Genomic DNA, 18,876 nt, shown 5'->3' with positions numbered 1-18,876 from the left:
AAGCCTTGAGTGTGTACGTGCGTGTTAACATTTTATTATTAGTCGTACAAAATGGACGTGTGAAAATGTATCCGCTAGTTAACGCACTATGAATTTAAAGTATAATTCTATTTTTAATTTAACGTTTTAAACATTTTGTGAGTAATTACATACCTAGTGATGTTAAGTTTTTGTGTGGTATTAAGACTTATACTAATGTTAGTTTTTTGTAGAATCCATGAATATAGTATGTAGCATATAGTATTGGAAGAACTCTAGGTACCTTACCTTCTATGTATATTATTACAAAAAAACCGGCCAAGTGCGAGTCGGATTCGCGCACGAAGGGTTCCGTACCATTACACAAAAAAACGGGGGAATATTTATTCTGTTCTGTTTTTAGTATTGGTTGTTATAGCGGCAACAGAAATACATTATCTCTGAAAATCTCAACTGCCCAGCTATCACGGTTCATGAGATACAGCCTGGTGATAGACAGACGGACAGCGGAGTCTTAGTAATAGGATACCTAACACTTACCTACGCTACTGCAACGCTCTCGATTCGTATAATGGAAAAATATCTTTTGATTGTTTACGCAAATATAAGTGTAATTGATTAATTTAATGTATTTTTCAATGCGTGAGTAGACACGCTAAGATTGGTTTTAACTTCGCAATAAATATTTATGTTTCTGCTGAACATTGCAATAATATATCGCATCAAAATTTTACACGAAATTTAAAGGAGACCTAAATCTTTACGGATGCAATATTCATGTTTGCATTTATTGCCAATAAAAAGTACAAGCAGCGTATCTTTATTATATTCCAAAAAAGTTTCAACCAATTAAAGTACGTATTAATAATGCATTAAATCTGGGGCCAGAATCTCAGAGAGAAGATTAAAGTTTTTAAAATTGCAGTGATTAGTTTAAGTGTACTGTAAAGGTACCTACATATTACTTCCATAAGGATAATTTTGTGATATAACGGATATTTACTGTTAAGATGAAGAGTGTCAAAAGCTGCAAAAAACCGGCCAAGTGCGAGTCGGATTCATTCCAAGTGTACATTAAGTCCGACTCACGCTTGACTGCACATTTCTAATAGATTTTCCTGTCATCTATAGGTAAAGAACAATTTTGTGTGTTTTTTCAAAATTTTAGACCCAGTAGTTTCGGAGATAAGGGGGGGGGGGACAGGCAGACAGACAGACGCACGAGTGATCCTGTAAGGGTTCCGTTTTTCCTTTTGAGGTACGGATATACATAATATACATACGAACAACTTTCATATAATCTTTCAAAAAATCTATTACAAACATGCATAAATAATTTCAAATCCGAAATCGGTGACAATCTCCATTTCATATTCCAACTCATTTGTTATTTCTGAGCAATAAATTTAAATAACAATAACACAACGACGCCGTATATTACGTTATGCTAATTTAACAATAAACTTAACAGTAATGACTGGGGGACGTGTATTTTGAATGGATAATACGATAATTTAGACTAAGTAACGTGCGGACATTTTGCTTTAGATGATACAAAAGTGTGGGAATAAAAGACAATCATAGAAATCTCTCGTGTCTTTTGTACATGCATTAAGATTGTTGAAAAAATATAATTGAGACTTTGATGAGATTAATTGGATAAGCAGCTAATTTAAAGAAAATTTTCATAGATGGGAGTTATATTTAGTTTACGATAGAGAGCCAGAAACTAAGAATAGAACAAAAATAAATTATTTGTAAGCACAAAACAGAAAAACATAGGAAAGAGAAAGTGCCACGAAATGGTCTCATCTCAGCATGGTGCTGGCAACTTCCAGCGCTGATCTTTCGGGAAGAACATCTGGTGGATATAATAAAGACAGTTCAGGGAGTTCAACCAACCAACCATGACCAGTGAAACCTGTGTCGTCGAAACGTCGGTAAATAAAGGTATGTGAAAACATTTCGCGTTAGAGCCGTCTATAAATGTGAGTTAATATGTGTTCAAAACGCGAAAGTTTTAAATATTATAAGGGAGTTCAACTTTAAAGAAAAAGGTTTTTTTTTATAACAAGTAAATGGCGTTATATAGTCTGAAAAACACAACTTGTCAGTCATAACCGTCAGGAAAACTATAGGTACCCCTTTTTTTGGGTGCTAGTACTAGCGTAAGACAAAGACAGCATGATTCTCTCCGTCTATGTTTTAAATGAGACAGTCCTGGACCAAAATTTATTAAGAAAATGTGTAGGTACCTATTGCCAATTTTAGAAACATGTTATCTCTTGTCACCCCATCTACTGTTCAAGGATTAAAACGAAACATGTGACATGCGACGAAAGCCGGGAGTCATTACCCCATCGTGTCATGAATAATTTTATGAGCACGTTGAATGGCTACTGTCTACACGACTAGATACCTACACTTAAAATGACGTCATCTAATGTAACACTTGTAAATGCGTCACAAATTTATGGGATCCCGGTAATGGGAGGTAAGTGGTATTCTTTACTTGGTATGTAAAAGCTTACAATGTTTTAAGTAAAGTGCATGAGAAAGTTTTTATGTGTAAGCCATATAAAGATACATTTGTTCACCTTCTTTTAAGGAAATATGTTTAGAAATTCCTTAAACGTATAGGTTTGTTTTAAATACCTAGTTGTAGACACAAATCGCCGGCTGAGAATACGTTTGTGCCATATCCATTTTTAAGCAAAATCGTTTTTTAATTATTTCTAAAATAACAAAAAATATGCTATAATTGACACCAATCGGTTTTTGGAAAAACATATTTTTCAAAAATGTTGTGCTATATCCGCATTTTTCTATAGGATAATTACACTCTGTTAACAGAAAATTATCACAAAAGTGTGACATATCAAAAACTTTTGTGTCATATCATACATTGTAGGTACGTTTAACATTTACTCATCAAAAACGGATATGGCAATAATAAAAGTGCTTTTATTTCATGATTACCACTATATTCACAATATTTGTATAGTACCATAAATAGTAAATATATGTGCCTAAAAGATAAATAAGTTCAATATTTCCTAAATGTAAAACTTTTCGAGAAATATATATTTTTTTGCTTCTTTTCGCTCTCCTGTAAACCAATGTAAGTGGCGTATAGCACAAACGTATTCTCACCCAGCGAAATAGTACGGATAACTCTCTGGACTTTGCATTTTCGACGAAAACACTAAACATACAAAATTTAGTCCCCTACACCAAAACAGATCAAAATAAGAGAAATCTACTCTTACGTGCTCCAAACGGTTAATGCCTCACATTCATGCTAAATCATAATCAAAACAGTAAAGTATCTACTCGAGGACTGCATAATAGCAGTTTGCTACATATGCACATATATTACAGGTTGTTGTTACCTATTTCTGTTAAACAGCTTATATTATACGCACCGGAATGAAACCTAGAATCCTAGTAACGGCGGGACAGTCACGTTTTGTCACAAGAACGTGATTACCATCTCTCATACCACGCATGTGACGTAATGGCAAACCCACAAGCAGGCACGTTGTGTAGACCAAGTGTCATTCTGGCGCATTCAAATATACCATTTTCCGGATTCGCAATCCCGGTTTTCGTGGTTTTCTGATATTAGGTACCTATTTGTACTCGTAACTGAGTGGTGCAGAGTCTGGCAGTTACAGTTTATATTAGTTTGTTTCAAGTTTCAAACGTGATAAGTAGTCTAAAATACGTATGTCATGGATTTATACACAAATCACCTACAAAATTAGAAAAAAACATTTATGATAATTTCAGCATAGATTGTACAAAGATCATCGTATCTGTGACTAAGCCAAAGGTCGTAGGTTGTCGGCTTATCGCAAGAAGACGATACTCGTAAATATCTTATTTATTTTATGATGATGTACCCGTTTGCCTGTCTCTGTAGCTGTAGCTGCCATTGCGAAATCAGTTTGATTTATGAACATAAGTACTTATTGCTTTTCCTTTTTTTCTAAAAAAAGAAAGTGCCCGGTAGTTGGTCGAATATTCTATCAGACTCGAAAAAGAGTGTTAGAAATACGATCTAAATATGCCAATGTAGCACATTGCAACATGTGTTTAAATAAATCTCATCATAAATGTCGAGGTATCAGCATGCATGCTGTTAGTATTGCATAGTTATGGATGTATTCTCATTACCACGAAAACTCATAAACATAAATAATATTAACACGTTCCTTTACTTTGTAATGAAGTCGTGAAGTGTTATTGATCTTTAATAAAATTCGTAATCGATATACGGTTAAAATTATGGTGTGAAATTTTACGGTTTTGATGGTTTTATTTATTTTAGTGACCTGCATTTGGATGTTAATGTTTTTTTGATTAAATCATATTTTAATTGCGTCTTCTGGAAAAAATGTTTTATTTTTATTCTCCAAGATATTGATAAGTGAAAGTGTATATGTTGAGATAATTTTTACTTAATGATATAAACATGACTCAATATAATATCAGGTGAAATTAAAGATTCAGTTTAGGTACTCCATAAATAGCGTGGATGATGATACGCAATACTTTTTGTCGAGAGGAGTACCACCTAAGCTGAAAGGGGGGTAAACGTTAGAACTATAAAAATAAAGGGGGGGAGGAAATTGCGTAGTTTTAAAAGGGAGGGAGGTTAGTTATATGACCACTACGCCGCCGGCCTAATCGCCAGTAGGAGCTAGCTGATTTAAAATTTTCTATCAAAAATACATTTTTCGAAAAGCGCCATCATATTTTTTTCCCAGTTATTGTCACAAACACTTCTATCGTCTTAATACTAAAATGCGTCTTTTAACATTTTCAAATTAGTTTTCAAATTACAAAAGTAATAAAACTAACAGTAAAACCTTTACAACATTGTAGATGCACCGTTAACTAACACATATTGATAACATTTGCGTAAACAAGTAGTCACCGTTTACGAGCGACGTTTCATTTAAAATGGCATTTTAGTACCTTACCTTACCACACTGCGATTTGTATCTACACAACCCTTGATGGGCAGTTTGATGGGTCATTTCGATAAGTCATTTAAATTTAGAGTCTGTGCGGAAAGAGAAGAGTCGTATAATGTATGGGGCTCAATACATTCCACGACTCTTCTCTTTCCGAATAGATCTATTTGCGATCTGCAGACGTATTCAGGGTGACGCTTAACGCAGACGTATTGGGGCGTTTTCTAAAATAAATATTGAAAACCCGATTCTCCCAGATCCTGGTGTTTTTGGGTTCTTTCAACTCAGAATCACTAGCATATTCAATCCTGATGATAAAAAAAATTGTCCCAAAATTTTGTATGAAAATTGTACATTCCACTACGTCACGTTACATACAAGTGAAAATTTTTCTCATACTAAAAACGTGACGTAATGGAATGGACATTTTGGGACATCTTTTTTAGGGTTCCTTACCCAAAGGGTAAAAACGGGACCCTATTACTAAGACTTCGCTGTCCGTCCGTCCGTCCGTCCGTCCGTCTGTCACCAGGCTGTATCTCACGAACCGTGATAGATAGACAGTTGAAATTTTCACAGATGATGTATTTCTGTTGCCGCTATAACAACAAATACTAAAAACAGAATAAAATAAAGATTTAAGTGGGGCTCCCATACAACAAACGTGATTTTTGACCGAAGTTAAGCAACGTCGGGCGGGGTCAGTACTTGGATGGGTGACCGTTTTTTTGCTTGTTTTGCTCTATTTTTTGTTGATGGTGCGGAACCCTCCGTGCGCGAGTCCGACTCGCACTTGCCCGGTTTTTAGGGTTCCGTAGCCAAATGGCAAAAAACGGAACCCTTATAGATTCGTCATGTCTGTCTGTCTGTCCGTCTGTCCGTCTGTCCGTCTGTCTGTCCGTCCGTATGTCACAGCCACTTTTCTCCGAAACTATAAGAACTATACTGTTGAAACTTGGTAAGTAGATGTATTCTGTGAACCGCATTAAGATTTTCACACAAAAATAGAAAAAAAACAATAAATTTTTGGGGTTCCCCATACTTCGAACTGAAACTCAAAAATTTTTTTTTCATCAAACCCATACGTGTGGGGTATCTATGGATAGGTCTTCAAAAATGATATTGAGGTTTCTAATATCATTTTTTTCTAAACTGAATAGTTTGCGTGAGAGACACTTCCAAAGTGGTAAAATGTGTCCCCCCCCCCTGTAACTTCTAAAATAAGAGAATGATAAAACTAAAAAAAATATATGATGTACATTACCATGTAAACTTCCACCGAAAATTGGTTTGAACGAGATCTAGTAAGTAGTTTTTTTTTATACGTCTTAAATCGCCTAAATACGGAACCCTTCATGGGCGAGTCCGACTCGCACTTGGCCGCTTTTTTAATGGTAGGATGGAGAGTGCTGTTGATTCTGAGTAGAATGAGCCCAAGAATTTAATGTCCAGATTTGAAAGAATCGGGTTTTCGATATTTATTTTAGAAAAAGCCCATTGTTGGCATAATAAAGTGTGGACACGAAGTATTCATGCATGATGTGGCGAATCTTTTAAATTAACGTGGATATTCAAGCAGCATTGTTTTTAATAATTTGTCGATTACAAACTACATTATAAAAATACAATCATTAATACATATTATAACGTTAGGTTATCCGTGACTTTTAGAATTATAGGTATATTCCACAGTACCTTTATTTTTAAGATATTGATTAAACTTAATGGCAGTATTTTTTGAATAATTCAATGAGTTCGGCTAATTATTTATTAATGACAATGTAACAACACATTTTAACATAACACCATATTATGAGGCATCAGAAAATAAGGGTATGCTATAATAAGCTTACTTTAAGTTATGATACGAAAATAAGTGTGTATATCTGAGGTCAAATGTCAGCAGTCATCGTCAGAATTTATTTGTACATAGCTATTCAAAAGCATATCTTATACGATTTACATACACATTCGACAATCTTAAGCTGCTTTAGATATCGGTTTGTTGTGCAGTATTCGATATACCGTAAAACGGGGCGAGTAGGTTTCGCGGGACGAGAAGGTTTGAGAGGGGGGTGAGAAAGGATTTTAAGGCTACTGCTACAAGAATAATGTATTCCAATTTAAAATGGAGCTATAGTAATACGCATAATAAAAAAAATCGATCCAACAATCTTCCAAAATCACCTTTGTATGAAAACTCCTCTCACCCTAAATACGAGGCACTACGGGGTGAGGTGGGTTTTCCTCTTATAAAGTTATGAAATGGAACTACCCAAAATAAAATAAAAACTAAAATACAAACGTCCGGAACACTTATTATATACACCATTCAGTTTTCATATGTAAAAATAAAATGTTGTCGAGGTTTGAATTTCAGTTTTGACCCTACTCACCCCATTTTACGGTACTAGATATAGTCACAGAATGCATCGTTTCATGCGCATAAAGCTTAATTTTTTTTTGGTTTGTTGAAATCGATACGATCAGTTTTCATAGGCTTTGTGTGACGGTAGGTACCCTACGGCCGCTCACCTATTTTTTTTAGTCTTGTGCGAAGGGTCTAGGAACCCTAGGTAATAATATGTTTAAACTATTCCATAGTTGAGGATAAAGGTTCCTACAGCCATTCCTAAGATAACATTTGCTTTTATGCGTTTACTATGTAAAGTGCGTAAACATACTAACCTAAAATCAGGCTCTGTTTACATAGGTTTCGAATTGACGTTGCTCTCACTGTGTAGGCCAATTTCGAGGCAAATGCGCTTGACTTTCCATACAAATGTTACAATTATACAGGGTGCTTCCTATAACAGGAGCAATAAATTAAACTAAAGGCTGTACTCCTCAAACTGACCAACATTTGTTCAGCAACTTTTGAAAATTATGAATCCTTTAGACTTCCTCTTTTTTATACAAAATAAATATTGCCTTCAATGTACGCTGACATCAGTGTGTTTGACGTTGCTTGTCAAGTTGTCACGCTTTAAACATAACAAAATTTGCAATACATTACGTCTTAGAATAAACTTTAAAGTGTAATAAAAATCAAAACATGAGTTATTTTCAAAAGTTCCTGAACAAATGTTGGTCAGTTTGAGGAGTACAGCCTACAGTTTAATTTATTGCTCCTGTTACAGGAAGCACCCTATATTAGAATTAGACAAATATTCGAGATGTCCTTCGGATAAGCCTTGGTTTCACTGCTCCTTAATTTCGTTTTACCCATTTAACGACCAGAAGTCACAAAACGTAATTGTGCCAATGTGTATTCGTAATATAAATCACTACATAGTATAAAACAAAGTCGCTTCCCGCTGTCTGTCTGTCTGTCTGTTTGTATGCTTAGATCTTTAAAACTACGCAACGGATTTTGATGCTAGATAGAGTGATTCAGGAGGAAGGTTTATGTATAATTTGTTAACCCGTGCGAAGCCGGGGCGGATCGCTAGTTATATTATAAATGCGAAAGTGTGTCTGTCTGTCTGTCTATTACCTCTTCACGGTTAAACCGCTGAACTGATTTACTTGAAATTTGGTATAGAGATAGTTTGAGTCCCGGGAAGGTCCCTATGGTAGTTTTTATCCCAGAAGTCATCCTTTAAGGGGGTGAAAAGGGGGGTGGAAGTCTGTACGGGGAATCGATAAAAAGCAGATTGGATCAAAAATAAGCTACCCAAATTACTAACACCACGCGGACGAAGTCGCGGGCAAAAGCTAGTATGTCTATAATATAAGGTAGGTATATACTCGTATCTTTATCCAATTAAGACTTTTATTGTCAGAATCGATTCTTCTCATCTAAACATACGAATTTGTTTTTGTTTTGCAATTATTAGATCAATATTTTGTGAGTATAATTTTTTACACGAATGTCATAATATAAATTATTTTTAATTTCAGATATATTTTCGCTGGAGACATTAGAAAAAGGTATGTTTTTGTTTATTAACTAGCAGTTGAGCACGCGGGTGGGTTGTGATTTATCTGCAAAACAGTCGAAGGTATCTCGCCTTGCTTGTAGACTTTTTAGTAGGTAAAAGATAAGATAAAAAGATAGTTTATTCAAGTAGGCATAATTACAATGCGCTTATGAACGTCAAATAAAGCTAACCGGCTCCAACCCTACACCTCTGCCCCGAGAAGATTTAAATCCCCCCTCAATTGGAGGAGGGTACCCCAATATGGGACCGGCAACAAACACATCTTTAAAAAAAAATTACATCTTATAATTAACATGCATTAAAAAAAATACAATTTAAATTACTATAGAATTCATGCAATTAAACATATCCTAAGAGTGACACGGTAAAACGGGCCGTTTTCGGGCCAATACTTGCGACATTTCGTTTTCTAGAGAAAAAATCACGTCTTCACCTATCACTCGCCATAGAAAACGAAGTATCGGTCGCCTCTGCCGATCCCGATCGGTCTAACGAAAGCAGTCTTTAATGTCGTTCTTTACTCGTATATATACTGCTATATCAAAATCGCGACATATGCGCACGAGTCTAATAACCTACCAATATGACAAAACTGTAAATTATGTACCAACAATAACCATAAAATATGAATATTTTAGCAAACTTATTTTTAAACCGACTGACCTACTATGCGAACAGCTAGATTCAACGACGACCAACATCAAAATTAGCATTTTATATCTCATGCCGTAGTAACATGCATAGTATCGTATAAATTTACATGTCATGTATAATACGTATTAGTTTAGTTAGCTATAATTTAATTAAGTGTTGTAAAATATTGGCGCAAGTTTGTTGTATATGTAGAACGATTGGAGGAATGAACATTAGTGGCTATTAGTTAGATAAGAATAAGTGATCTGGAAACTGGTATCAGCTACCTAATAGGAGCATAAAGGCCAATACAGAAGATTAGATTAGGAGATAGACCTGCCATCTGGCAAACGGGCACACAACATGGAATAAGATTTTGGCAAAAATTTCATTTTTGGTACAAGCTTTTATCGCTGACCGTACTTTTCTTTTCACAGGCAACTAATACTCATCGAAACAATTCTAAAAACCCCAAACACAGTTAGGTTGCCTTGTTTTATCACAGAGTTATGGCCACTTCCTGTCTCCATCATCAGATCAGCTCAATGATACCATAATATTGCATTGTCACCCGACTTACATAGGTATGTATGCAAATTTTCAGCTTCATTGGAGGTCGGGAAGTAGGAATTTAACTTGCAAGATTTGACCCGTACAAACATAAACATATATGCATACATATGTATGTAGGTACATTGCAAGTTAAATAAAAGCTTGTAACTTGTAAAAATATATAATATTTCAGAGATAACGATCACGCTAATCTGGTTTACCTAAACACTTAATTCTCTTGCGCGTACGCATCCAAAAGTAATACGAGCTTACATGCGCATAGACAATCCGATAAGTCACGGCGTTTGGTTCAAGATATCTTCCAAAATAAAAAAGGTGTAAGCACCCAAAAAGTCTGTACACTTTACTACGTTCTAGACTGGAAGGGAATTAATACCCAGAATTAACAATTCGTTACTCGTTATATAGCTGAGAGTTTTGCACACGCGATCTAAGTGTTAACGTTCTTGGAATGTAGTATGATTGGCTCGACAGTATCTCACGGCGAGATAAACTACCCGTCCTTCTTTTATTAGCAAATTTAGAAAAAGATGGGTAGTCTATCTCGCCGCGAGATACTGTCGCGCCAATCGTGTGCTAGGCCTACAGTCGATAAGGAGGCTCCGACAATTTTATTATCGGCCTTGCTAAAGTTTGCAGATTGATAATTGTGGGATAAAAGCAGTGATAAATAATGCTATGGGATTTTGTTCCACTTTACTGTGGCTTAACCTCATAAGGCTCAATGTGCATTACAATGTACAGTCGACGTCAAAGATATGTTTACACTTTTACATTATACTCCTTTGCTAAGGCGAAAAACGAAAACATATTTTTGACGTCGACTGTACATTCCATTTCTGTATAATTACCTAAAGCCCTTCATAAACTACATAAAGTATTTATTTTCGTTTATTGCTTTTTCAAACCAACGAAATTCCTTCTGAGTTGAGCTTAAAAAAGACTCTGTAAATTACTCGCCTAGGGATTTAAAACATTTGAATGTCTTGTAAAAACGAGACGAGTTTTTCAAAAGATTCGAGTACCTACTAAGTACCAAAACTAATCAGAAATAGGCTATTATCTTGATACCGTATCTAAAACCCAATTTATCGCAATAAAACAAATGTGCGGAACTAAACTGATGTCTCATTTACAGCTAAAACATGGTAATCAATAAAGTTTTGAGTTTAAACCTGTTAATCTATTAATGCATATGCAACAGTGAATAATAATTATAATAAATGACCACTAGGAGGTATATAATTTATTGCTGCTTTACATTATTAATTAATTTAACGTTATTTAGCATTAGTCGATCTCGTGACTTTTCGGGTCAAGATGTATTTAATTAAAGTGGTAGGTATGTATATGACACCGTAAGATTGTGAACCCGTTAGTTTATAATCTAACGTAGGTTAGGTTAGGTTAGATTATAATCTCCCTACCGTCAGTTTATAATGTAACTAGCGAGATTATAATATGACGAGTGTTTACAATTTTACGGTGACATATACATAATTTGCTCGTGATAAATTTACGTATCCTACAGCTTACAAAAAAACGGTTGTCTTAGGCAGAATGAATTTGATCTGCGAATCAGAAACACATTCTAATTTAACAAAACTTTTCTGGTTACATGTGTATGTATGTGGGTATGTACTACTTTATGTCTTCCTCTTAAAGTTAATATTCAAACATGGACCACACTAAGTTTTCATGCCAAGTGCTAAGTTAAGTACAGAGTTTATTGGGATATGTACCTATACATTCTTACTGCCAAGTTTGTGCAAAGATAGAGTGGTCACGGTTAAATAGGTACTTAAGTAATTCAAGCAACAGAACCAAAAAGGCTCAGCGCGTATTCGTGAATATGATATTGATTTGATACTTGACTGATTTCAACGCAATACAGTTGCAGTTTTATCATATAGAAAGTTCTACCCTAATCATTCCTTGACGGGGTAAAATGGGGGGTGATAGTTCCTATATACAAGATTGTTAGAGGGTTATTCGCATTGACTTATATCTCAGGACTGGCCTTACGTGCATTAAAAATGGTAATAGTTCAGCGGTCTCACTCACGAATTCGAGCCAATCGTGCAGTCTAACGCAACTAGTTGCGACCAATCGCGCGCGGCCGCGCGCGCGTGATGCGAACTCATCAACCAATCGCGTTGTAGCGGTGTCACACCGTTGTACTGGACCCATTCATGCCCCATTCTTATTGCCTGTAAAGCTTTGGTTTCCTACGAAAGCGGTGCCGTCATATAGCGGCCGTCTCCATACAAATACTACGACATCCATATTTAGCCGTATTATTTAGTATGGAGACGGCCGCTATATGACGGCACCGCTATCCTAGGAAAACCGATCTTAAGGCCAGTCCTGAGATATATATACGTGAATGGTTATTCGCAAGCAGAGTCCGTCATACATAATGCATGAAGTCCTGTCGTGGGAAACTTCCTCGTCCTTACCAGGCGTTACGCAACCGTTATGACAGGTGCGCGGGCGGCGGCCCGTGACGTCACTTCCCCCCTCGCTTCCGGACACATGGCGCTTTATTATATTATTAACGCGGTGTTTTTATGGCGATGTGATGACTAGCGGTTATGGCCGCGTAATATCCAACATGCCAATTGCTTACGCTCCGTAGTGATCGAAAGGCAACTGTTACTGTCGCACTAATATATGAAAGAGTGATAGAAAGACACAAGGCGTTTCGTTGTCGAAGCGATACCCATTGTAACCTTGGCTAGGCCGGCTGGGGACCTCGCCAAGATGCCAATCGCTTGCGTCGCAGCGAACGAAACGCTAATATCTCTATCATTCCATGTTAGTGCGATAGAGAGAGAGGCGTTTCGTCTGCTACGGCGCAAACGATTATCATCTTGGCTAGGCCCCCTGATTATACACGCAAATAGCAGACCGACGTATGATAGGCTTATTTTCTTGCATATGAAAGTAGCCCAGTCCCCGTAGACAACATGCCAATCGCTAACGCTACGTAGCGAATGAAACGCAACTCTCACTGTTACACTAATATGGAAGAGTGATAGAGACACAAAGCGATTCGATGGCAAAGCGCAAGCGATCGTCACCTTGGCTAGGCCGCCTGTGCCGAGCTATGGGACGTATATAAGGCTGCATTAAATTGGGTTATATCCACGTTTGATCCACGGCCCTCCCGCGCAGTTAGGGCCCGATTCGGATTTTGAAATAGATATCTATAAGATATCTTTTAGACATCACCAAGATACGATAACGATATTTTTAGGATCTAACCTGTCAAATTTGACATTTCCGCGATTCTGGAGATACTCTTGAACGATTTCCACAAGATATGACTTAGAGATCCAATTCACATCTAATAGATATCTAACTCTATCTAACGTAAAAGTGACATTGGTTGCCCGAATTGAGCTGCAAAAGAGAACTAGTAGAAATCTAAACTATAACGTATCTAGAATGGATCTAGTACGTGTCGTCTCTTGTGAATATCTTGAAGTTCGAATACGACAGTTAACGTCGCTAGATTTCTCTGTCAACCCAGAGATAGATCACTAGCTAACTATGGCTACATACTCAATATAAATAAAAAATAAAAAAGCCTTTATTTCTAGTCATTGGAAAAAAAAAACACTCAATATAGCTGACTAATACTGCTATCTAAATCGCAATATTATATCGCAATCATATATCCTAGTTTCCTTTTGATATAACCCGTCTCAGCTAACTTTGCACCGATTTGAACAGAAAGTGAAGGAGTGTCATTATGAACATCATATGTTCATAGAACTTTGGCATTAATGGTATGATGATGGTATTGCCATACTTCGTCATTGCAAATGCCATGCATACTATGCAGAGGCATGATATTTTTGCAGTGGATAATTATTGTGCAATAATTATAGGTATATGACGTCACAGCGTACGTTGTAGGCTCATTTAAATATAAGTGATATTACTGCTCAAATATCTAGGTATAAAAACGTTTTAGCGTTTGAAAAATCTTTATTTATTTTCTTTATTACCATCTTTCTAACTGATTTTTAAATATCTCTTACGGTTGTTATTATATGAGTAGGGGCAGATTACCAAATATATAGAACCTATATTTATAGACAAATATTTTCGTTTTGTTATTTAGGGGATCTCTACAGACAAAAGACATAAACGGGATTTCATCTCGTGAGATGTAAGTCGTAGGAGTGTGGGCTGCAGTGGACTCTGTCTTGCCGTTACCTCTTCACGCTTAAACTGCTGAACCGATTTGGATGAAATTTGTCATGGAAAGACGCTTGACGCCCGGGAAAGCACAAAGGCATAGAGAGAAAAAAATACATTGAGTGCTCACTCCATACATCAGTTTTAGTACCAAAAAGACTATTAGCATCTAGTATCGAGTAGCGGAACTATCAGTACTGCTACTTGACAATAGATGTGGTACCGACCGGAAAGTCTTATCTCAACAGCATAAGACTGTATGGAGTGAGCACTCTTGTCTTACTATATTTCTCTATGACAAAGGGTAGTTTTTATCAATCATTATAATAATTCCACGCAAACGCGGGCAGAAGCAAGTTTTCGCGGGTGAAGCCAGTTTGTTTTTCTGGCCAGTTTATTTATAAATCTTGGACAATGCTATTTCTTCATATACAGTAAAGATCCCCCATAATTTGTTAAACAGGGCAGAGCTTCGCAAGAGCGTGACACTGCGCGCTCCTTAGGGCACAACGGGCCGAACACAATTAAATGCCTCCCAGCTCGCATTCAATACGAAATGGTGAAAGCAGTGCTTTGAATATACAGGCCTTTCATGTTCTGGGAATATCTGCTTTTGAGCTTTTCGGAATTCTTGCGGAATGTGAATAAATAATTATATACTGGGTCAACCAAATCTTCTCAGTAAATAGGAACAAAAAAAACTATACTCATCTTTTGGGTGCTAGTACTAGTGTTAGACAAAGATAGTATGATTCTCTTTGTCTATGTTTGAAATCAAACAGACCTTTGACACACTATAGATATTACATGTAGTGTTGGTTGGTACAGTCTGGGTACAGTTGGTACATACATCCTTAGCGTTGTCCCGGCTTTTTGACGTGATATTAACGTCTTATAAATCGATGAACACCGGTAGCATGCACGAAAAAGTGTCACGTTGTGGACAGATCTCCATGGTAACGTTGTGGACAGATCTCCATGGTAACGTATAAAAGTATGCAATTGTTCATCAATGTTTTCTTATGACGTTATCACGCAATATTATCACGCATCAGGCTCATGGGAGCCTGGGGTTCGCTTTGGCAATAAATTCAGGAAGCTAATTCAAACACTAGTTTTTATAGAAGCGACTGCCATCTGACCTTCCAAGTTCCAACCCATAAGGGATACTAGGCCGTATTGGGATTAGTCCGGTTTCCTCACGGTGTTTTCCTTCCTCTTACCGCTAGGCTACCTTTTTATAATTTACTTTAAAAAGGAGAAATGTGTCAACAATTAGAGTGTAAAATGACGAAATCCTTATTCATCTCCTTTAAATAAAATTGAGTTAGTTTATACTTACCTATATAATAGTTTTTTTAAATTAAATTTTTAAATCGGAAATCTGCCGCAAATCATTATCACTATGGTGTATGTTGCAATTAGGGTTTGCAATCCGGATCCGAAATGTATGAAATTATCCGGATCTGGATCCGGATCCGCGGATATTCCCTTGCATTTCGGATCCGTCGTGCAAACCCTAGTTGCAATACATTTGGTCACTTTTGCTGCCATGTGTGCTATTTAATGTTTCTATTGAGGTAGATTGTGAAAATTTATAATAAAATTTTTGAAATCCTAAATACAGAAATACAATAGTGAAGACCGTGGCTTCTGCCATAAAGAGATGACGATATAAGTTAATGAGATTTTAAGTCTTTGCCAGTGCGTACTCTACATTTGCGTATATTAGGCTCAAGTTTAAAGCGATAGGTACTGTCTTCATGCTAAAGTGCGTGTGTTCATGCTAAACCACTATCATGTATTGTCATAACACATTTTTTCAAAGAAATTGCCACGCCCGCATCCAATCTGTAGCAGTAACGTTGCAATCGCAATCTAAATACAAGGCGGCCTAGCCAAGGTGACAATCGTTTGCGCTTCGCCATCGAATCGCTTTGTGTCTCTTTATCACTCTTCCATATTAGAGTGACAGTGACAGTTGCGTTTCGTTCGCTATGGAGCGTTAGCGATTGGCACGTTGGCTACGCGGCCAGTACGGCTACCATCAGTTTGGCACTGACATAAACGCCGTCGAGAACGTAATTTACTTTCTATACATCTCGCTCGTACTCGCATATTTGTGCAAACGTGATGTATAAAAAGTAAATTACGTTCTCGATAGCGTAAATGTCAGTTTTGACACTGTCAGTGACTCATAGTACCGGCTCTATATTCTGTAGCAGTGTACCGCTACATCTTCTACTTTAGGCCACGCTCTGTGGCTTGAAAATTGCTTGCGGTACGCTGGTCAGCAACAATGGTCGAGATGTTGCCTTTAACTATTTTATTCAAATTAGTTTTCACTCCAGCGACCCGATAAATGACCTGCCACGGCCGTTGGGCGGAAAGGATGGGTTCTGTCCATTCTATAAAGATATTTCTCTGTCCCAGCCTACTTTGGAGACCCCGGTGGATTTGCGCGAAAGATCACCAAGAGAATGACATTATATGAGTCAAAAAACGTCCGCTGATGGACTTAGGTTTTCCTCCCCCCCCGAAGACGTACCACGAAGACCGCGACAATGAGATGCAAGTGCTCTAACCTATCTTCGCATTTATATGCCGCTTGTTGCCGTCTTGCAAAATCCCTGTAACAAAAAGAAAATGCTAAGATTCTAGAAAAGGAGGCAGGTTAAATAAACTCATGTGATGTTTATCTGAAGTTATTCAAATACTATGCGATATTTACTAATTTTTTTAAAGTATGTTAAAGCATCTTGACATCAGAAAGGCTTAGGTATTAGAAAATCAGATTTTCGTAAAAACGTGCCTGTATCTACTAATGTTTGACAAAGTACGTTCTAATCTTCTTCCTCGCGTTATCCCGGCATTTTGCCACGGCTCATGGGACCCTGGGGTCCCCTTGGCAACTAATCCCAAGAATTGACGTAGGCTCTAGTTTTTACGAAAGCGACTACCATCTGACCTTCCAACCCAGAGGGGAAACTAGGCCTTATTGGGATTAGTCCAGTTTCCTCACGATGTTTTCCTTCACCGAAAAGCGACTGGTAAATATCAAATGATATTTCGTACATAAGTTCCGAAAAACTCATTGGTACGAGCTGGGGTTTGAACCCGCGACCTCCGTTTCCTTACCGCTAGGCCACCAGCGCTTCTAATGTTTCACAAGTTAAAAACCTATATAGGTACTGGGTTCCTATAGGAACCAATCGGGAAAGCGGTAAGATGAGAAGGAGAAATGTTAGTTAAAATTTACTTATTTAAAAAAATAGGTGATAGAACGCTAAAACCAGCTATGGAAAATGAATTATTGCCGCTGTTCGGATTGTTGAACAGTTATACTTTGTTATAAGTGATCTGTTCCCGATTCGAATGGCTACCTCCATAACTGATTAACTTCTGGTAACAAGCAAGATGTTTTATTGTAAAGGCGAACGCTGATTTGTGGTGTTGTAGATTTGATTTCGTTTTGAGGGAACTTTATTAATTGGGCAACCATTTGAGTAATGTCGTTAGTTCTCATCTTCATATCGCTAAACGTTGGTGTGCGCTTGAAGTTCGCTTAAAGGAAAATTGGGTCGGAGGTACTCTTATCATTATGCTGAGTCGTGACCCCTTTAGCACCACGCTGTGTGACTCAATTTATTTGGTGTTAGATAAAAATTCTCTCTCTCTCTCTCTCTTTCTCTCTAAATAAGCCAGGGCGTACCTATTATATCGCCTTGATGGCTAAATGTTGCTAAACATAGGTACCTCTTGATGAAGGTTGGAATTCTATTTGGCACCAGTGACTTTTGCATTTTAATGGATTTTAACGCGTCGTTAAACTTAAATATTTATCTCAATCATAAAATTCGTGATAATAATGTTATCATTCAATAGTTTCAGTTACATGTATGTACTTGTTTTATTTATATTTGTAAAATTGACGTTAGTTTCGTTTTGTAGTTTAGGCTGCAAACACCGCATTAACTCAAATTGGGGCATTATCTATGAAAAGGGACGTTATTGTCGATGGCGCTTACGCCGCACAGCGTCACGCGGCATTGTATTTATATTGGAGCATCGTTAATAATGGCGTAACCGCCATCGACAATAAGGTCCCTTTTCATAGATAACGTCCCAATTATGTTTTGTTAAGACTGTTGTTTGCTTCGTGCCAGCGAAGAAGTTTTTCAATTCAGAATAACTTTTCAGACAGTCGTTGCTTTCGAAGTAGACAAAAATAAAACCCTTTCTTGTTTAAGTTGGTAAAGTACTCAATTTGTATGTTTATTTTTAGAAACATTAAGATTAAAGATATTTTGTGGTGCCTACTTAAGTGTAAAAAGATTGACAATAAAAACACTTCTAGTAGTCATAAAAATAACTAAATAGAGTCTGTTCGGAAAGAGGAGAGTCGTGGAATGTACTTCTGTTTCCGAACAGATTCCATGTATGAGTATAACTAACACAAACAATATTTTTGATTGATATATTGTATATTAAATTTAATTTTCATACACACTATTAAACCGTTTTGTAGCCACATGATTTTTTCGCGTTTTCTATCT

General features: G+C 36.9%; 1 long non-coding RNA gene across 1 annotated transcript in view; it reads right to left on the bottom strand.

Annotated features, from left to right (window-relative positions):
* Nucleotides 1-18,876, bottom strand: part of LOC134654604 (uncharacterized) — a 142,670-nt gene that overhangs the window by 53,750 nt on the left and 70,044 nt on the right. The window contains exon 2 of the long non-coding RNA XR_010097343.1: nt 6,017-6,288. This is a non-coding gene — a long non-coding RNA (uncharacterized LOC134654604). The remainder of the gene's footprint in view (nt 1-6,016; nt 6,289-18,876) is intronic.

The sequence above is a fragment of the Cydia amplana genome, chromosome 15, assembly GCF_948474715.1.
Source record: "Cydia amplana chromosome 15, ilCydAmpl1.1, whole genome shotgun sequence".
Classification (NCBI taxonomy): Eukaryota; Metazoa; Arthropoda; class Insecta; order Lepidoptera; family Tortricidae; genus Cydia; species Cydia amplana.
The sequence above is the reverse complement of the archived record's forward strand: the minus strand, read 5'-3'. Positions and strand labels throughout refer to the sequence as shown.